The sequence below is a fragment of the Lactuca serriola genome, chromosome 4 (assembly GCF_051521515.1).
Source record: "Lactuca serriola cultivar US96UC23 chromosome 4, Lser_US96UC23_V15, whole genome shotgun sequence".
Taxonomy (NCBI): Eukaryota; Viridiplantae; Streptophyta; class Magnoliopsida; order Asterales; family Asteraceae; genus Lactuca; species Lactuca serriola.
The window spans coordinates 181,412,584-181,435,490 of NC_136411.1; the positions used below are offsets into that span (position 1 = coordinate 181,412,584).

At 38.5% G+C, this 22,907-nt stretch overlaps 1 pseudogene; it reads right to left on the reverse strand.

Moving 5' to 3' along the window:
* Nucleotides 1-15,312: 15,312 nt before the first annotated feature.
* On the reverse strand, nucleotides 15,313-15,720 carry LOC145099047 (small ribosomal subunit protein uS17y pseudogene; annotated as a pseudogene).
* Nucleotides 15,721-22,907: the final 7,187 nt, after the last annotated feature.

Genomic DNA, 22,907 nt, shown 5'->3' on the forward strand with positions numbered 1-22,907 from the left:
TGGAATGCCCCAGCCTATTGGCTTATGCACAAAGCAGTGAAGCCTCAACCACCGACCAAAGATGTGCACAGATAAAAGATAATCACATAACAGTCTACAGCCAGTCAAACAGATCTACAAATCAATAAGCATCTCATCATCCTATATACCAGGATACCGATCAAACAGATCACTATAGAACAATAGCATACTATCACATAACAGGATGTTTAATCCAAAGGGTCGGCCTTGGTGCCATCTACCAGTATCTACAGTGAGGAAAACTGAATAGAACTTATGAGTCCCGAATCCAAATCTCAGCTCTCACACGATACCTAATTCCACTAAATGACCAATTTCCATAAGAATCCCAAAATACCCAAAATACCCTCAAGGTCAAACTTGGTCAAAGTCAAAGTCAATTAGTCAAACCCTCAAGTCAACTGAGTCATAACCAATAAACCCACTGAGTCAACCCAGCCGAGTTAACTCAACATAGGCTGACCCATGCGAGTACGTGGGGCATACTCCAAAGGTATGCTTAGCATACACGAAGTTGCTTAGAAGACAACCATCGGGGTGGCTGACCGGGTATGCGGGACATACACCAAGCTACGCGGGGCATAACCTCACAACCCATATTTCTTCATTAAGTGCTTAATGGCTTTAGCACTTAAGTTCATACTTCAGATCCAAGGTCCATAGGAATACTAGGGTCATAAAGTTTCCAAGTTTATGATTTTACACGTCAATAATGTTGGATTTTGTGTCTAAACCCATAACTATTACTGGGATGTACTTGACCTGATTGTAGCATGGTACTTTTGGGTTGCAAGTATAATATATTAACATGAAATCATATTATTTAATTAGTATTGATCAAGAATTAATTTGGAATTAATTTTGTGGTCAAAAGAGACTAATTAAATATACGGGGATTGATTATGTAAATTAATGATTCTTATAGTATGGGCCAATGATCCACGATTATGTAGATGCGCTAAACTAATCCATGGATAATCCATAGAGGTTAAACCCATGGAGCATAAGAATGTGGAAAGTTATGGGTCATTAGGGTTTACAAGGTGTAACCATAGCATTTTCTACACTATAAAATGGATCCCCTAGAGCCAAAATCGATGCCACCATACTTTCTAAGAGTGTGAAGTTGATTTTTTGCAAGTAACCTATTCTCTCAAGCCTCATCTTGCATATTGGTGTTTGTGAACCATTAGAGGCATTACACTTGGGGTGCTTCAGCTTTCAAAGGCCAAGAACTACAAGTCCTTCTAGAAGGTAAGTCATCTAACTAGTTGTATCATTCAATTGTTCAAACATATGCTAGTTAGGACAATGCTTTGGAAAATTAAAAATATGCATGTATAATTAGAGAAAACATAGATCCAAAGCATTTAGGGTTTCGTGTGCACCATAGGAGTGTTATAGTGCTCAAAACCCGACAGTGGTATCAGAGCCTAGGATTGTTTTCTGTTATACTTGATGCCTATTGGTTTTCAAAGTTGAAAAAATCGATTTTCTGCTTTCTGACTGGTGAACTCGCTGAGTCTATTGGCTGACTCGACAAGTCCAGTCAGTAATAGACCAACTCGACTAGTCCAGTTCATGTACTCGCCGAGTTGTTGCTCCTGTGTGTAGAATTTCGAGTTTTTGGCCAGTATTGGATTAAGATCGTTACCCTAAACTGTTTTTTGAACCATGAAATCTGTTTTTTATATGGTAATGATCATGCTTATCGAATTAAAAGATAATTGTCATAATTTCAATATTTGTATTAGTTTATATGATTAGGCTAATTTCTTGAAGATTGTTGATATGAATTATCTTGTTCTTATGAGTTTAACTAGATTATGGATGAATTATTTGATTATTGTGTTAACTAAAATAATGATCTAAATGCCTTTAATGGACTCCATAACTTGTCCTCAAGTTATGGAAAATGAAAAGTCTTTTCATTAAAATTGCATTAAACTCATAAGTTATGAATCTGAACAGTTTTGACAAGTTTCAAAACTTGCCCTCAAGTTTTGGAATTTGTAAATTCAAACTAATGAAACTTTAATTTCAAACCCTAGAGTTTTAAAAGTTAAAATTCGACCCTTATACTTTACAATATTATAAGTTTAATTTAATATATATATATATATATATATATATATATATATATATATATATATATATATATATATATATATATAAGACAAGTAAGTCTTACCGTCAGTAGGCCTCATTCACGAAGCCAGTTCATAAGGGGGTATAAGGTTACTGCCTATAAAATGGTGGTGTAATGGGTGTCCACTCTCATCCACCGCTTCCTTGACTGGTGGAGGGTCGTTAGCCGAACGGGTAGGATTGGACATTAATTCTCCCTCATTAAAAGTATAATGATAAATATAAAGTAACTAAACTTTTATTAAATTCCCAATCTTAGTTACTTTAGGAAAATGTGAAAATGGTGCAAATCCATGAAATTACATTTTGCCCCTTGTTAAGTCGTTAGTGGAGTGTGTTTGGTTAACCAGAACACTAATCTGGGACTGACAATGTATGGAAAAGGGTAGCTTGATGTTAATCATAGATCAGTGGAGCATGTGTGGTTAACCAACACATTGATTACGTGATTTGTAACTTTGGGTGTACTAAGCTAATTTGCATGGTTATTCACACCTTGTTTGTGATCCTCCGCATCCCAGTCACATACTTGAAGGGCACAATCGGGATTTAAACATGCCATTGAAATGTTCAATGAATCTCAAAGGTTCTAGGAATTTCAATCCAAATAAAAATCAATTATCTATTTCGTTTTTCATGGTGAAAATTTGTAAAACGTCATTTACCTACCTTCAAATATTTTACAATTGGATTACGGCATCCCTTTTCGCAATTTTAAAATATTGTGTTGGTTCCTAGACTTAATATTTCATTTGGGTGTAATATTAAGGATTATCATCTAACCTAAACTTTGTTCTTCTTCTTTTTCAGATGTCTATTCCAAACAATGCTTCCAACCCAATCCCTCTGGCTCTTTCTCCCTCATGAACCTATGTGAGAGGGTCATTTCCGATGGATCGAACTTCAATGATTGGATTCTAAACATCTGAATGGCTATTCACCATGAGGACAAAGAATATGTCCTAGATAAAGAGCTCAAGGAGATTGAAGTCACCACTGCTACTCCCGAACAAATCGTTGAACACACTACTCATGAGAGGGATGCGACAAAGGTGTTGTGTCTAATGATTGCTACCATGACTGTTGATCTGCAGAAGTCCTATGAGGACTACTATCCTTTTGAAATGTATCAAGACTTGATAGAAAGATACCATCAAAGTGCTCGACAGGAGAAGTATGAGATCATTTCCTCCATGATCACAACCCAAATGAAGGATGGTGAACCCATCACGGCCCACTTGCAAAAGATGTAGAGATTTGTGGACCACTTGCTTAAATTGAATGTCAATTTTGATGAAGAGTTGTCCATAGATATAATTCTACACTCTTTACCTTCTTGTTATGATCAGTTTCGTATGACCTATCATAAAAATAAGGAGGAGGTCACTCTTAGCAAGCTTCAAGGCCTTCTAAGGACTGCAGAAAGCAACATGAAAGGCAAGACGTTTGTTTCTACTCCTACTACTACTTCTACACCTATTCTCAAAATCGGACATGGGAAGGGAAAGAAGAGGAAGGCTCCCTACAAGAGTCGCAAGGGAAAGTCTCTTGATGGATCCTCTTTAAGTGGGACCAAAGCTTGTTCTGCTAATCCCTCTTCCAATCCGAAGGATGCAGAGTGCTTCCATTTCCATGAAAAAAGAGCACTAGAAACGAAGCTTCCCCAAGCACTTGCAGGACATAAAGGATGGCAAGATCAAGCCCTCCTTTGCAGGTATTTACACTATTCAATCTAATAACTCATCACATTCAAATTCTTGGGTCCTTGATATAGGTTGTGGATTTCACATTTGTTCTGATTTGTAGGGACTAAAAATATGTAGGGATGTGGAGCACGGAAAGATAAACTTAATCATGGGAAATAGGAAAGTGTCGCCTGTAACCAAGATTGGAGTTTATTCTTTATTACTTAGTAATGGTTTAGATTTAGTTTTGAATAATTGTTGTTACTCGGCCTACATGGCGAGAAATATTATCTCCTTTCACAGTTTGTATAAACAAGGTTTTACCTTTTCTTTTAATAATGAAATTGGTGGTATTAATGCTTATTACAATGGTGTATTTTATTTTGAAGAATTACCTTGCAATGATATATATGAAACTGTGATGGTTGTAGATAAATTACGAAATAATGTGTTACACATTGATTCTTCCAATGATTTGGATAAGGCATGTTTATGGTATTGTCGTCTTGGACATGTCAATAAGAAGTGCATAGCCCAACTCCAAAAGTATGGAGTCTTGGATTCATTCGACTTGAAGTCGGATGACACTTGCGAATCTTGTTTACTTGCAAAGATGACCAAGTCACCCTTCACTGGTACTTCTGAAAAAGGTGAAGGTCTATTGGATCTCATACACACTGATGTGTGTGGACCATTCAGAACCGCCACAAGGGATCCTAACCGCTTCTATGTGACATTTACTGATTATTACAGTAGGTATGCCTATGTCTACTTAATCAATCATAAGTCATAAACCTTTGAGAAGTTCAAGGAGTTTAAGTAAGAAGTGGAGAATGAATTGGGCAGGAAGATAAAGATGTTGCGATCTAATCAAGGAGGAGAGTATCTTAGTTTCGAGTTCCTTGACTATCTTAAGGAATGTGGAATTGTTTCACAATTAACACCACCTAGGACACCACAATGTAATGGTGTGGCTGAGAGGCGCAATAGAACCTTGTTAGACATGGTTCGTTCCATGATGAGTCGAGCTTCGTTACTTATCTCATTCTGGGGGTATGCCTTAGAGACTACCGCCTATATCCTCAATCTAGTCCATACTAAAAAGGTTTCCAAAATACATCACGATATGTGGATAGGGAAAGTTCCCTTGTTAGACCACATCAAAGTTTGGGCTTGTGAGGCTTTCGTGAGACGCAAGACTCATGAAAAGCTCAAACCTCGGAGTGAGCGATGTATTTTCACCAGCGGCCCACAGAAGTCCTTTGGATATCTCTTCTACAGACAAAGTGATAATGTTGCTTTCATCGCGAGGAGAGGAGTCTTTCATGAGAGAGAACTCATATGCCAAGGGGACAGTGGGAGGCAAATTAACCTTGAAGAGCTTTAGTAGTCAAGCGGTGAAGGAACCTCAAACACTAGCAATCAACCTGAGGAGGAAACTCCGGTTGAGCCAATTGACGAATTCGTACCTCTGAGGTGTTCCAGTAGAGTTAGTGTTCCACCTATGTTATATGGTTTTTATATAACAGCTGAAGGTGATACATTTATCATTGATAGAACACTGGTAAATTTGGATGAACCTAACAACTACAAGGAAGCCATGGCAGGCCATGAGTCTACAAAACGGAACGAGGCTATGGACAGCGAGATTCAGTCCATGTATGAAAATGAAGCTTGGAACTTGGTTGACAATGTACCAGGCCGTAAGACAGTCAGGTGCAAATGGATCTTCAAGAAGAAGACCAACATGGATGGGAAAGTACACACATATAAAGAAGAAGAAGACTTTACTCAAACTCCGGGAGTTGACTATGATGAGACCTTCTCATCGGTAGCGAAGATTAAATCTATAAGGGTTATGTTGGCCATAGCTGCATTTCATGATTATGAAATATGGCAAATGGATGTCAAAACTGTTTTCCTTAATGAAAAGTTGGCTGAAGATGTTTACATGAGTCAGCCAGAGGGTTTCGTTAATGCAAAGTACCCTAATAGAGTGTGTGAGCTTGAGAAATCCATTTATGGATTAAAACAAGCATCTCGCAGATGAAATCTTTGTTTTGATGAGAAAGTCAAAGATTTTGGATTTTCAAGAAGCAAGGATGAGTCTTGTGTATATGTCAAAGCTAGTGAGAGCATAGTGAGGTTTCTGGTATTGTATGTAGATGACATACTACTCATAGGAGATGACATCCCAGCCTTGCAGGAGGTTAAGTCCTGGCTTGGGAAGTATTTCACTATGAAGGACCTCGGAGAAGCTGCTTACATCCTAGGGATAAGGATATTGAGAGACAGGAGTAAAAGACTAATAGGACTTAGTCAAACTACCTACATGGACAAAGTGTTGAAGCATTTCAGCATGGAGGAGTCCAAGAAAGGTGACTTACCTATCCAAATCAATACCAAACTGAGTAAGACTCAGAGTCTGAGTATAGAGGTTGAGATAGAAGAAATGAGTCGAATACCATATGCTTCTACAATTGGCTCGATCATGTATGCTATGACTTATACTCGCGCTGATGTGGCCTTTGCTTTGAGCATGGTCAGCAGATATCAAGGGAATCCTAGTAAAGCTCATTAGACTGCAGTTAAGAACATTCTTAAGTACCTGTGGAGGACTAAGGACGGGGTCCTTACCCTTGGTGGGAGTGATGAGTTGAGAGTGACAGGGTATACCGACGCTAGTTTTCAAACCGACAAAGATAATTTCCGCTCTCAGTTAGGCTGGGTGTTTACCCTCATTGGAGGAGCAGTAACATGGAAAAGTTCCAAGCAGGAGACTATAGCTGATTCAACGTGTGAATCAGAGTACATTGCAGCAAGCAAAGCATCAAAGGAGGCGATATGGTTGAAAAACTTCATCGGAGACCTTGGAGTCATACCATCCATAAAGGAGCCTATGGATATTTTTTTGAAATGATGAAGGGGTGGTTACCATAACCAAGAAACTGAGAGATCATGGTAGATATGGGCATATCGACAAAAGTACCACTTCATATGACATCAAGTAGAAGAAGGGCACATCGTGCTAAAGGGGATATCGTAAGAGTACAACCCAGCAGATCCACTTACAAAGGGACTGCCTAGGGTTAAGCACTTGCAGCATGCAAGGGGCATTGGGCTAACGGACAATATTAGTTTTAGCGGTTACATAAATAGAAACTTGTAATAGCTAAATTTTAATTGACATATGATGATTAAATAAAATGAGTTTTATTTATAAGTAAAGTTACTGTCTTGTGCCAATTATTTACTATTGTTTCACTTTCCATGTTTTAACTTCCAGAATAATAAAATTATTCAAACCATTCACATTCGATCATACGTTGGAAGTAATTACGAAATAAGACTTTCATGAGTTGGCTTGTAGATTGTCTAAGGTGTTAGGCATAGCAAGAGTTTGCTACACCATTCATGAGTGCTCCTGAAATAAGATTTGAGTATTGGATTCAACCCGCGCTCACCTGAATTACTTCATGGAATTTATCACGAGTAATTGTGAGATGATAATACCATATAATCTTCAAACCAAGATATATGAGTTGTTGACTACGAGATGGTTGTGCATTGATAGCATGAAAACGCAATAGTAACTTGATGTTATAAAACGTGTCGTTGTGCAAGATTTGATGAGTAATTAGTACAAGCATATAATGTCGAAGTTTATCTGTTCCTTTTATCCTAAGAGGATTAAAAGCGATTTCTTGTGCCCCTCGATGATTCTGTTTTGACTATGTGTCGGGCCCGGTCAAAACTAAAATGATGTGTTCAGTTATGTTCTATGTCAGACGAATCAAAAATCGGGAAAAAAATTGCAGGACAATAAGTATGAATATGTTCCATGTGTTTGTCCGCATAGATATCTTGAGAACAGAGGAATATATGATCCCTTATCTGAAGGACGTGTCACTAACTAAGTCAGAGTTCGACAGTAGCTTTTGAAAGCTTACGATTGCTAAGTCGGATCCTGAAGTCACATTGGCAGTAATAGTTATTAGACTTATCCAAGTGGGAGACTGTTGGTTTTTGTGTCTAAGCGCATAACTATTACTAGGATGTACTTGACCCGATTGTAGCATGGTCCTTTTGGGTTGCCTTCACCAGTGTAATTTGATAGGAAGGACTTTTGAGAATAAGGTTATTTATGATCTATTAATAAATTACAAGTATAATATATTAATATGAAATCATATTATTTAATTAGTATTGATAAAGAATTAATTTTGTGGTCAAAAGAGACTAATTAAATATATGGGGATTGATTATGTAAATCAATGATTCTTATAGTATGGGCGAATGATCCATGATTATGTAGATGGGCTAAACTAATCCATGGATAGTCCATGGAGGTTAAACCCATGGAGCATAAGAATGTGGAAAGTCATGGGTCATTAGGTTTTACAAGGTTTAACGCTAGCATTTGCTACACTATAAAATGGATCCCCTAGATCCAAAATCGGTGACACCATACTTTCTAAGAGTGTGAAGTTCATTTTGTGCAAGTAACCTATTTTCTTGAGCCTCCTCTTGCATATTGGTGTTTGTGAACCATTATAGGCATCACACTTGGGGCACTCAAGCTTTTAAAGGCCAAGAAATACAAGTCCTTCTAGAAGGTAAGTCGTCTAACTAGTTCTATCATTCAATTGTTCAAATGTATGCTAATTCGGACAATTCTTTGGATAATTAAAAATATGCATGTATAATTAGAGAAAACATAGATCCAAAGCATTTAGGGTTGCATGTGCACCACAGGAGTGCTATAGTGCTCAAAACCCAACAATAAAATCCTTAACACAAGGTATTAATTCATTAAGAGCTTCTACAAGATGCATGGAGCCAAACTAGCTAAAGGGACCTCATTTTTATGGCTTAGGACCCTTCCTAGGGTTTGGAAGGACAAATCAAAACGTCAATAGCCAAACATGCATAAAAATGGGACTTTTGAGACAAGAAGAACAACATAAGGTTCCCAAAATAAGATCCAAACAATCAATGCATCAAGGTGAAGACTTTTTACAAGCTTGCTTCCACTTCTATGTTCCTTGATGCAACTCCTTCTTCCTTAAGCACACGAAAACACACTATTTAGCATAAACACACTCTTGATGGACTAAGGTTTTGCAAGGGACGACTCTAAGGCTTTGGAGGCTGAAAAGGTGGGGTAAATGAGTGTTGGGTCAAAAATATGGTTTATACTTTACTTTTCTAGGAAAATGTATTTTTGTGTCTTGGACCGTAATCAGGTTGGTGTTTATGGTCGTATACGTGTTTACGGCCATAAACAGGTTTACGACTGTAAACCCATTCACGGCCCATGTTCACCAAGCCCATGTTCCCTATATATATATATATATATATATATATATATATATATATATATATATATATATATATATATATATATATATATGTAAGGGGTGAGGACTAAAGTGATGAACAGACGAGAATAGAGGAGCTTATGTGTATGTATTTAAAGGTGTTCTAGAGAGAAAAGAGAGAGTGTGTTAGTGTGTGTGAATCTTGTATCCGGATCTTCATTCATATCAATACATACAAGATTCATCATCTTATTCTTCTCCTTCTCTTCTATTTAATCTGACATCATTCGTTTGATTGAGATTCCGCACCATCAAACAGATCTGATTGATACACAAGCATATTTGGGGACTTACAATTGGTATCAGAGCTTGGATTGTATCAGTCATTTTTGTCAGATCTGGAGCTTATTTGATCTTATTTTCGAAATATTTTTGCGTTTCTGGATAGATCTCTGAAAATTAGGGGGGGGGGGGTTTGTTCTTCGCGTTTTTCATAAAAACGAGTTTTGGATCGCGTTTTGGAGGAAAAATGGTGAAAAACGTTGTCTTTTGAAGGGTTTACGACCATTGAAGGGGTTCTCAAACGTAAACAGTTTGCGGCTAGGGTTTCTCGGCGGCAGCGGCTAGGGCTTTGGAGTTTACGGCCGGAAATAGTTTACGGTCTGAGTTTACAGCCGGAAACAGTTTACGGTCACCGGAGTTTACGGCTTGGAGGACGACTCAGCTCGGCTCGGCAGCATCAATTGATTACTTGCGCGCTTCATTAAAAAGGGGCGGATTTGGGGGTGCCGGGGATCGAACCCAGGACCTCCAGTTCATAAACCCAACGTGTTAGCCAACCCAACTACCTGATTCCTTGTTTCACTCCTTCGAAACTTAACTCAAAACAAGTCCTTCTTGGTTCCAGCTATCGAAATTTGACACTTTTAACCCAAAAACTCAATTTCTTTTAGTTTTAAATTCCTTTTTCATTCAAAACATATAAAATAATAATAATAATAATAATAATAATAATAATAATAATAATAATAATAATAATAATAATAATAATAATAATAATAAATAGTTTTTAATTTTGACTTTTATTTTTGACTTTTTACTTAGAATTTTAACTTTGACTTTTAAAGTTTGACCTTTGACTTTAAACTTTGACTTTCTCGTTTAACTTTTAAATTTTCAAATTTAGCTTTTCAGTCTGACTTTTAAGTTTGACTTTTCAAGTTTGACTTTTTAAATCTGACTTTTGAGGTTTATAGTCAAATGACATTTTTAAAATTTAAGTTTGATTTTAGCTTCTAGTTGTGTTTTTAATGGCTTTTGAGGTCAACAAGGGAAATGAAGACATGAAAGAGAATCATCAAGATATGTTAAGACAAAATTTCAATATGTTCAATTATATCCCTGGAGAAACCCTGGAAGCTCAGTTGCAACGATTTACTACACTTACTACTGAGATGAATATAGTTGGGGTCTTCTTGACTAAATCTGAGATAAACAAAAAGCTGTTGAATTCACTTCCGAAATCGTGGGATATGAACGTGGCTGTCATCAAGAAGACAAAAGATCTCAATCATCTTAGTCTTGTTGTTGTAATTGAAGAACTTGACGCTTTGAAGTGTGGAAAAAGAATGAGTTCTGCAAACATCCCGGTCAACGAAGTTTCATGCTCTCAATCATGTGAAGCTACGATTAAACTTCTTCGTGAACATAATGATTCGCTAAAAAGGGAAGCCGAGGACCTAAGATAGGAAGGATATCAACTTATGAAAGGACAGAAACCCCTAAATGCTGAATTAGAAGCAAAAACCAAAGACTTTAGGAGGCTTCAAGAAGATTATAGTAATAAATGTGAAAATTATGACTAGGTTAAGAAACAACTTGCTGAATTAACTGTTGAGCTTGACACATTAAAAGGCAAATTTGAAACTGCAGATTTTAATTTTAGAAAATTTGATAGCAAAGTAGTTGCGAACATGATAGATCATTGTTTGCAATTTAAAAATAACCAGAAAAAAGGTCTAGGGTATGATAGTGTTCCTCCTCCTTTCAATCATAACTACACATCCATCCCTATGACACAGGAAGAAATTGACAAGGAGGCACATCTTCATTATGGAAAACCATCTGGATTTGTGTCAGGAGGTATTCAGGTTGAAGATTCTAATGTTTCTACTTTATGTGCAGGTAAAGTAGAAGAAGATGAGAACAAGGAGAATACCATTGAACAAACCAACATCTTATTGAGCTTTGAATCTGTTGCTTCGAACTCAGCTGCTTCTGATCAACCTGCTGTTGAGAAATACAGGCCACCAACTCCAGTAAAACAGAGTGTCTGTTGTAATTGTGCTTGTGGGAACAATAAGAGACAAGGCAAGGATACGCCACCGGGGGCAGGAAGAAATAACTTCACAGTGAAGAAAAAAACTTGTTTTCACTGTGGAACACCTGGACACATTGCTAGAAATTGTCCTAATCGTGCATACGTACCCTTCTTTGCACAAGGCTAGCACAACACGCAAAGAGGGAGATTTTCCAAAAGAAACCCCTCAAGGTCACGTTCAGACAATGGTGACTGGAATGCGCAGAAAGCCAAGAATCAAACCCACAAGGCCAAGAATCCGAATCCCAAAGGCAAGAAGGGAATGCCGACCAAGAAGCCAAATCCAAGAAATGCTCCCGTGAAGCCAAAATCAAAGTCATCTCAACGGCCGACATGAAGATCAAAAGCAAGTACTGAGCCACCTATCAGATCGAAAAAGAAATGGGTTAAACCCAACTTCAAATGGGTTCCAAAGGCTTACACTTCCAAATCACCTAATGACTCTAACATTTTTGCATCTTCTGTTTGTGATAAGCAGGATATGTCATGGGAGAGAGTACCGTGCAAGGATGAAAAAGGTCAACCTAGTTTCAAAATGGATTGGGTTCCAAAGACCAACTGATCCCGCTCTGTGTCGGAGCAGCTATGGAGGCATATCATCAGACTTCGGTTTGTTGGTAGTGGCTGTTCCAGGCACATGATATGGAGGCATCTCTTAACTGTACAACACTCAGAACATTGTTTGAGAGTATGTGTCCTTGCGGGAAGGGAAGAAAGAAAGTGATCACTCATGGGGTTAGTGCTTAATGACATGAAGAATTTCCGGATATGTTTTGAGATTATGTGTGTTGTTCTTAGACCTTCTGGATGCAAATTCAATCAGTGACTTACGGTTTGAGTTTTCTTCTCTATACTCCTGAGTTTATCTTAATCTGATTCATTTTAAAGACAATCTTTTATAGTTTTGTTTGTAAGTATTGTTTGGGAAGTAATATCAAGAATGTGATAAGGGGCACTCTAAAACATGTGTAAAGGACTGAATCTGAATTGTCTAGACTCTGTGTTCAATGTGCTGGTAGGCACGAAGGATTTGATAGTGTGGATTTATATATGATTGTTTGGAATGACCATACGACGCTCGGGTAGATTGAGCAGTGAGATAAACACGGGAACCTACATGATACACTAAATTAACCCATATCTAGAATTGTGGCTTAAGTTTTCCTTGATGTACGGACTTATGTCCTTAATTCTGGTTCTGATAGGGCGATTGGGGGGTTCAAATAAAGTAGGTCTGTAGGAAATTATTTTCTTTCTTTCTATATGTTAATCATATGTTGCTTCCTCTGCGGGATTGGAAGAGATCCGACCTGGATTGCAACATATGCAACTCTATTTCTATGAATTTTATTTATCTCTTCAATCTTTATATATGTGATCCATATGTTGTCCCCTCTGCGTGATCGGAAGATCTGACCTGGGACACAACATATGCAACACCCTACTATCTCTATAACCCTCTATCTTTGTTAGTCATATGTTGTCCCCTCTGCGTGATTAAAATATATCCGACCTGCGACACAACATATGCCTCTATCTCTAAATATGACTTCCTCCTTAATAATTATTTACTCACCTAAAGTAAGGAGTTCTTTGGAAGTTCTTGATAACCAGGTTATATCGGGAAGTGGGGAACACGTTCTAGTGAAACTAAAATTGAACCATTTAGAGGTTGTCTGTAGATCTCGCTGCTTAATTTAAGTGGACAACAATACCCATGCTTAAAGTTTGTCAATATCCTTTGTGCTTAAGTGGACCACAATACCGACAATTGACCAGATCTATTCATGAAAGTGAAGGTACTGATAAACAAGTTCAGGCTGTCTCACAAATTTGATCCCAAATACTTTTGTTTTAGTTAAATTTGTTCATAGTTTTCCTCTATGCACAAATTTAGGGGGAGAATTAAAAATAATATATATATATATATATATATATATATATATAATCAAATCAGAAAAATAAAAAAAATCCAAAAATCTTTTTGTTTTTGTTTTTCCAGAAAATATGAAAAATCCAAAAATATTTTGTGCTAAGTTTTCTTTTAGTTCTGTTTTGTCTTGAAAAGTGATTTCAGGTGTAGATGAAACTCGTGGAGACTGTGTCGAAAATTTCCGAGCCAAAGCTTCATCCGTGAGCATCGAAGAATTCTCACTCGAAGGAGCAAGAAATGAAGATTATTCTTTCAACATTCAATCCTTCAACCCTAGAAGCAAGGTGAAGCAAAAATTGAAGATTATGTGACGGATTGCATTGAAGCCTACTCAATCAGTCTGCTGCTATCTTAAACCCGCTGAAGTGATCCAGAAGATTTGTTGTCTCTGATGTTCTCTCTGATGTTCTCTCTGATGTTCTCTCTGAAGATTCTCAAGTGGAAAGAGCAATCTTTCAAGAACCAGTATATCAAGCCTCCTCACCGAATGTGCGTTTAGAGTCAAATTTTGAAGAAAATGCCAACTTCTCAAGATGAAGTCATTCGTTGAAGATTTATCAAGTTCATCTTGAAGTTGTGAAGAATTTGAAGATTAATGCTGAAGCCAAGCTCTCGATGAAGATTGACAAGAAAATTCAGCTTCTTTTTAGGGGGGGCTTGTTGGGTCAATTAAGAAAAGAAAGCTATAAACCAAGGAGGAGATTGTTGTGTCAAAAATATGGTTTACACTTTACTTTTCTAGGAAAATGTATTTTTGTGTCTTGGACCGTAATCAACTTGGTGTTTACGGTCGTATACATGTTTACGGTTGTGTTTACGGCCGTAAACAGGTTTACGGCCATAAACACCAAGTTGATTACGGTCCAAGACACAAAAATACATTTTCCTAGAAAAGTAAAGTATAAACCATATTTTTGACCCAACAATCTCCCCCTTTGTTTATAGCTTTCTTTTCTTAATTGACCCAACAAGCTCCCCCTAAAAAGAAGCTGACTTTTCTTGTCAATCTTCATCGAGAGCTTGGCTTCAGCATTAATCTTTAAATTCATCACAACTTCAAGATGAACTTGATGAATCTTCAACGAATGACTTCATCTTGAGCAGTTGGCCTTTTCTTCAAAATTTAACTTTAAACACACATTGGGTGAGGGGGCTTCATGTAATGATTCTTGAAAGATAACGTTTTCAGCTTGAGAATCTTCAGAGAGAACATCAGAGAGAAAAAATCTTCTGGATTACTTCGGTAGGTTCAAGATAGCAGTAGACTGAATGAGGAGGCTTTAATGCAATCTGTCACATAATTTTCAATTTCAGCTTCACCTTGATTCTAGGGTTGAAAGATTGAATGTCGAAAGAATAATCTTCATTTCTTGCTCCTTCGAATGAAAATTCTTCGATGATCACGGGTGAAGCCTTGGCTTAGAAATCTTCGATACAGTCTCCTTGAGTCTCATCTTCACCTGAAATCACTTTTCAAGACAAAACAAAACTAAAAGAAAATTTAGCACACAATATTTTTGGGTTTTTCATATTTTCTGAAAAATAAATAAAACAGAAACAAAAATATTTTTGGATTTTTGATTTTCTTGAACAAGAAATAAAACAGAATATTACACTATTTTTTATTTTGAATTTTCTGATTTTTGTTTGTTTGTTTTTTTTAATTCCAAATCAAAATCTGATTTTTAATGTTTACAATCATACCATAATTGCGAACATCAAAGTAAAAAAAATACATCTACCGAAACATTTAAACCAAACTGTTAAAAAAAAAACAAGTATCACTACAAAACCAGCAAAGCAAATTCAAGATAAAGCTTTTCCTTAGAAGCCTGCAAATGCCTTCTTCCCAGTACTTCCATAAGATCCAGCTGGATTTACCTTCAACACATTGAACCTCACAGTCTTTGACAATGGTCTGAACTGTCTAATTGTGACTCGGTCACCTTCTTTCACACAAAAACATGGAGAAATGTGAGCTGGAGTGTTTGAGTGCCTCTTCTCATATCTTTGGTATTTCTTCACATAATGGAAGTAGTCCCTACGTACGATAATGGTCTTCACCATTTTCGCACTGTGGCATGTTCCGGAAAGAATACGACCTCTAATGGAGACATCACCAGTGAAAAGGCAGTTCTTGTCAATGTAAGTTCCTTCAATAGCTTCTCTAGGAGTCTTAAAACCAAGACCAACACTCTTCCAGAATCTGTTTCCACCCTTCCTAGCATACATATGTGTATTCCCAACTTACTAGGGCGCACCCTAGTACGCTCAGCGTACCCACATGTACGCTTAGCGTACACCTTCTGACCTAAAATTACAATCTTGCCACTAGGGCTTCTCATGGCTACTTCCTTTTATTACAAGGACTAAAATGACAGGAATTAAAACTATAAGGATGAATTTAAAAGTACCTGAATAACGGGGTGTTAAACTGTCCCCCCACTTGAATTAAATTTCGTCCTCGAAGTCTGTTGTGGTGAACAACTCGGGATAATCCTACCGCATCTCAGCCTCTGACTCCCAGGTCCACTCGGAGCCCCTCTGGTGCTGCCACTATACCTTTACCAAAGGTAACTCCTTGTTAAGCAAAACCTTTACCTTTCTTTCTAGAATAGCCAACGGCCTCTCTACGTAGTTCAGACTCTCATCAACCTGAATATCATCCAATGAAACCACCGCCTCATCATCTAATACACACTACTGCAGCTGCGAAACATGGAAAGTGTTGTGAATCTAACTGAGCTCCTCAGAAAGATCCAACTTGTAGGAAACCTTGCCAACCCTGGCGATCACTCGAAATGACCCAATATATCGGGGACCCAATTTTCCCCTCTTCTTGAAGCGAATCACACCTTTCCAAGGTGAGATAGTCAGTAACACCATGTCGCCTACCTGAAACTCCAACTCAGATCAGCGTTGGTCGGCTCTTCTCCGGCTCTGAGCAATATGCAATCTCTGTCTAATTTGATGGATCATCTATGTGGTCAGAAGGACCACTACGGTCTGCCCCATAACCTTGTGACCAACCTCGCCCCAGCAAACCGGGGTACGACATCTCCACCCATACAATAGCTCAAAAGGCACAGCACCAATGCTAGAGTGATAACAGTTGTTGTAGCAGAACTCTGTAAGAGTTAGGTAGGAGTCCAAGCTCCCACCAAAATCGATAACACATGCCCGCAACATATCCTCAAGTGTTTGTATCGTCTGTTCGCTTTGGTCATTGGTCTATGGATGATAAGCAATACTGAAGTGCAACCTCATGCCTAGTTCCTCATGGAACTTCTGTAAAAAAACAGGAGGTGAACCGAACATCACGGTCTGAAACAATGGAGACCGGAACCCCATGGCGAGCAACAACCTCGCGAATGTACACCTCAACCAAATTCTCGAAAAAAGAACTCTCCTGGACCGCCAAAAAGTGGGAACTCTTGTTCAATCGATCCAAAATGACCCAAATAGCATCAAAACCCGTTTCTGTCATCGGAAACTTGGTGATGAAGTCCATCCAAATCTGCTCCCATTTCCACATGGCAACCTACAGAGGCTGTAGCTTGCCATGTGGCCTCTGATGCTCAGCCTTGACCATCCTGCAGGTCATGCATCTCTCCACGTACTAGGTTGTCTCCCTCTTCATATACGGCCACCAAAAGCTCAATCTCAGATCCCAGTACATCTTGCTGGCCCTGGATGGATAGAAAAACGAGACTTATGAGCCTCCTCCAACACAATCTATCTGAGCCCACCAGACATCGGAACCCAGACCCGACCACATCGGGTTAAAAATACACCGTACCCCATAAAGATAGTGCCTCCAAATATTGAGGGCAAAAACCACTGCCCCCAACTCCAGATCATGGTTGGGATATTGCGTCTCATTCAACTTTAGTTGCCGCGAAGCATAAGCTATCACTCGTCTTCTCTGCATGAGGACCGCCGCCAAACCAGTTATGAATGCCTCACAGAATACCACAAAATCCTCAATTCCCTCCAGGAGAGTCAAGAACGGGGCCTCACATAATCTCTGCCGAAGGGTCTCAAATGTCGATTGCTGCTCAGGGCCCCATCGGAAAGCCACCCCCTTCCTCGTCAGACGAGTGAGAGGTACCGCAATCTTGGAGAAATCTTGAATGAATCTTCGATAGTACCCTGCTAAACCCAAGAAACTCCTGATATCCGAGGGAGATTTCAGAACCTCCCACTGCATCACGGCCTCGATCTTGGTCGGATCGACCAAAATCCCATCCTAATTAATGAGATGTCCAAGGAACTGAACCTCTCGTAACCAAAACTCGCACTTTGAGAACTTGGCATATAGTCGTTCTCACCTCAAAACCCCCAGAAGCTCCCAAAGATGCTCCTCATGCTGCTCCCTGGTCTTGGAATACACCAGTATATCATCAATAAACACAATAATAAAACGATCGAGCATCGGCCTGGAAACCCGATTCATCAAATCCATAATCATAGCAGGCACATTGGTGAGCCCAAATGTCGTCACCACGAACTCGTAATGCCCATAACGAGTCTGGAACGTGGTCTTCTCCACGTCCTATCTCACCTTGACCTGATGATACCCACACCTCAGATCTATCTTGGAGAACCAAGATTCCCCCTACAACTGACCAAAGAGATCATCAATCCACGGAAGGGGATAACGGTTCTTCATCGTCAACTTCTTCGACTCCTAGTAATCAATGTACATCCGGTGCGAATCATCCTTCTTCTTGATGAACATAATCGGCGCTCCACACGGAGAGCTTCTCGCCCTAATGAACTACTTGCCTAGCAGTTCTTGCAGCTGAGATGACAACTCCTGCATCTCAGGTGGTGCCAAGCAGTATGACGCCTTGGCAATAGGGGCCGCACCGGGCATGAGATCAATCCTAAACTCGACATGCCTCTCAGGAGGCACTCCGAATAACTCCTCCATAAACATATTTGCAACTTCCCTCACAACTAGGACCTCTGAAACGGAAATCTGATCCCCAACACACGTATCTACCACATAAGCCAAGTAGCCCACGTACCCATGCTGAATATACTGACGAGTTGTGGCTGCTAAACAAAACCCTGAACCCGTAATATTTCCCTATCCATAGATAACCAGTTCTCCCCCACTTGGGGTTCAAACTTCCCCGCGCTTGCCCTCATAGTCAATCATAGCACCAAGCCTAATTGGATCTTTGTCTTTCATATATAGCAATATACTATGAAAGGCTAATCTACAAAACTTTTCTATGAACAAACTAATTCATAAGATAAGAAAACTAGCCTTTAAGATTGTTACTGTAAACAATCTTGAATTCTTCTTTAAAAACTCTTGGAAGCAAGCGCCACAAGTGTCGCGCCTCTAATGGTTCACACCCAAACTCCAGCAACCAAGGAGCTTGAAGAGAGAGAGAGAGAGAGAGAGAGAGAGAGAGAGAAGATGAGGAAATTTTAGCCTTATGCCTCTAGGGAGAGCATAAACAAAATATAAAATCCTTAGGGGTTTATGTAGGAGTTTAGGAAGGTGTTGGATAAGATAGGTATCTCCAAGATAACTGTAATCCCTTTTCTTCCTCCCTAAGGCATCCAAGGCACCCTTAAGCCCAAGGTAACCCTAGAAGGCTTCTAGATTTCGTCCCCTCTTTATGGGAGGTTCTAGAATTCCTCAATGTTCGATTATTGAACATTTTCACCTTTTGTCCTCCTACTTTTAATTAATCCAAGTAATTCCAAAATTATTTCCAATTAATTTCTGATTAATTGTTAATTAAATAATACTATTTCCAATTAATATATTATTCTCATAATAGATTAACAAATTATTTATTTTGATTTCCAATTAATTTATTAACCATATAATAAGTTAATAAATCATTCTCTCTCTTTCTCTCTCTCTCTCTCTAAAAGCTATCCTATTTAATTGCTAAGTTTGAGGGTAACCCAAAAGGCCTATGCTACCATCAATTCAAGTTTACACCAATTATAGTTATGGGCTTAGACACCTAATCCAACACCTACTAGATCAATCCAATATTCTCTTGAAACTAGCTTCAGTTGTGTGCAAGCCTTTAATGGTTCACACCCACAACACAAGAGCTCCAGAAGATTTAGGAAAGAGGGGAGAGGAAGGCAATTTCGGATTTGGTATGTCTAGCAGCATGGCGGAAAATTCCAAAAGTGTAAGGCCATATATATAGCTGATTAGGAAATGTCTATAAACCCTAATTTGAACATAAAATAATATTATTTCAAATAATGTAGTTATCTATTTCCTTAATTATCTTCATGAAGGCTTCCAGAAGGCTCTAAGAAGAGCCTCCAAACCGTTAATCTCATGAAGGTTTTGGAACTTGTCCTCTACTTAATTTTTGAACAAATACAATTATATTCCTTCAACTTTTAATTAATTCTAACTCACCCAAAATTAATTCTAATTTCATCTGGCTATGGCATCGGAGACACACCCATTTGAATTCTAACACGTGAATGATATGGTTTCTGGATAAATGACCTGAGGTTTTCCACTCCTCAAGTTTGATAACGATTATTTATGTGTTGCGTGTGAATGTAGGAAGCAATCCAAGAAAGCTCATCTGGTTCTAATAGAAAAGTGTATATCTGAGCCACTAGAACTTCTTTATATTGATCTATGTGGCCCCTCTGCGGTTGAAAGTTTGCATCACAAGAAATACATCCTTGTGATTGTTGATGACTGCACTAGATAGTTTACTTGGGTTTTCTTTTTGAGATTGAAGTCAGAAATAGCTTCCAAACTCATCAATATTATCAAAAGAATTGAGGTTCTAACAAAGCTACCCGTCCGAAGAGTTCACAATGATAATGGAACCGAGTTAACTAATGCCACACTTGAAAAGTTCCTGATTGACAAAGGCATTAAAAACAACTTTTTGGCTCCCTACACTCCATAAAAATTGGTATCATTGAATAAAGAAACTAAACTCTTGTTGAAGTTGATCGATTAATGTTAAACTTTGCCAATCTACCTTTCTATCTTTGGGCTAAAGTAGTCTCCACCGCCTTCTTTACGCAAAACTGAAGCATCATCAATCCATGAATCAACGTGACACCTTATGAAGCTATGAATGGTTGGAAGCTAGTATCTCGTTCCTACATATCTTCGGATGTAGATGTTTCATCAAGAACAATTATGATCAACTCACCAAGGTTCAACCGAAATCTGTTGAAGCTATCTTTTGGGATATAATTGAAAATAAAAGGATTGTAGGGTTCTCAATTGTTGAACCCATGTTATTGAAGAAAGCTTTTATATAACTTTCGATGACAACTTTATTTGGAACTCAGAAGAACCTCATGTAACAAACCACATCATGGAGTCCGATGCTCCACCTCCTGGTACTCCGAATCCTCAATTCATTTATAAAGTTTCTTTCGAAAGTTTGTTTGGACCTGTAGAAACAACTCTTGACTCGGAATATCGATCAAGACCCTCTCCTACTCCAAATCCTCCTATTTCTCAAGATGTATATGGTCTAACTCCCACCTTTCATCCATTTGATTATGACGTACTCCCATCTCGGGTTGAGGTGGAGAAGACCTCCACTTCTATTCCTTAAGGTCAAGGAAGTAATCCAACCCTTGAATCAAATGTTAAAGGTTTTCAAAATGCAACAAACCAATTTGCTGAAATTGCTCCAGTTCCAAATAACGACGTTCATGTGAACTTCTTTGACTTTCCGAAAGACGAAGCATATATATTTCGTTCATAAGTTCATAGGGAGAATCATCATCAAAATCAAATTGTTCACGAGGACCAGCATAACCCCATTGGATGCACAAGAACTTATGATATTACATAACTGGACAAAGGATAATCCTCCCAATCATGTTAATGGAAATTTGAATGTTAGAGTCCAAACTTGTTTTGCTGATAATATTCAAAATGAGTGTCACTTATCTGCATTTATTTCAATGGTTGAACCCAAATCCATCAAAGAAGCTTTAGAACATTCCAATTGGTTTACAGCCATGCAAGAAGAGCTAGCTGAGTTTGATAGAAATCAAGTATGGACTCTTTTCCCTTCACCTAATTGTCGGAACTCGTTGGGTTTTCTGAAACAAGGAGTTATCAACTAAATCAAAGCAAGATTGGTGACTAAAGGATTCACACAGATTGAAGGTCTAGATTTTGATGAGACCTTTGCACCTATTGCTCGTATTGAATCCATTCGTATCTTTCTTTCATATATAGCTCATAAGGTCTTCAAAATTTAACAAATGGATGTCAAAAGTTCCTTCCTCAAAGGTGAACTTGATAGTGAAGTCTACCTTCAACAACCTCTTGGTTTTGTAAATTTAGCTTATCCGAACTACTGCTACAAACTCCATAAAGATGTGTATGGCCTAAAGCAAGCTGCTCGCACTTGGCACGAGACTCTTAGTTATTTTTTGAAGCGGCCTGGTTTTCAATGAGGAGTTCTTGATCCTACCGTCTTTCGAAGAACTAATGGGAAGCATCTTATGTTGGTCTATATATATTTCGATGACATCATCTTTGGTTCAACTGATCCGATGATGGTTTCTGACTTTGGTAAGTTGATGTGTAACATCCAAACTCCCAGGTATAGTATTTCGTGTGTTTAATGTTGAGGTTTATTGAGGGACTCGAAGAGTTGTGAGTCTAACTCATTGAGTAGAGTCAAGTCGACCGCGTGAGATTAATTAATGGACTTGACGAGTCAGAGAGCCGACTCGTCAAGTTGGTGTTGTGTTGTGAAACCCTAATTTCTCGGGGTTAAGGCCTATATAAGGGAACTTATTCCCCCATTTCTGCCTCACCAGCCGCCTAATCTTTATGTGTGAAACCCTAAACGAGTGTAGTGAGCTAAGAGAGTCTCCAAGCTAACCTTGAAGGATTTTAGTGCATCATTGAGGAGGAGGAGTTTGTTCAGCAAGGAATAAGAAGGAGTTGTTGGGGTTCAAGCCATTTTGTCCATAGCTTCAAGAGGAAGGTAAAAAGCTTGAATCTTTCCCCTTTATTTGGTTAGATCTCATGAGTTTGAGAAGTTAGGGTTTTCATTACATTTTATTTGGGACTTCGAGCATATTAAGTTGTCAAGAGGTTTAAACCTTAGATCTGGACCTTGTGAGGTCCTTAAAGCCCTAAAGTCCCAACTTTATCCATCTATATGAGGAGTATGGTGTTTAACACCTTATGAGAACATGTATTGGTAGATTGGAGCATAACCACCATGCATGAGCATAAAGATCGAAGCTTTACGTGACAATTGAGTCTTGAAATGCTAGTTCTAGTGTGTGGAGTGGTAGATCTGCTTATAATCGTCTGAATGAAGATTGAGTTTAAATGGACTCGCCAAGTCTATGAGCCGACTCGACGAGTCGGTGAGGGTTTGTCCCGATGAGCTTGATCATGCAATAACTTAGCG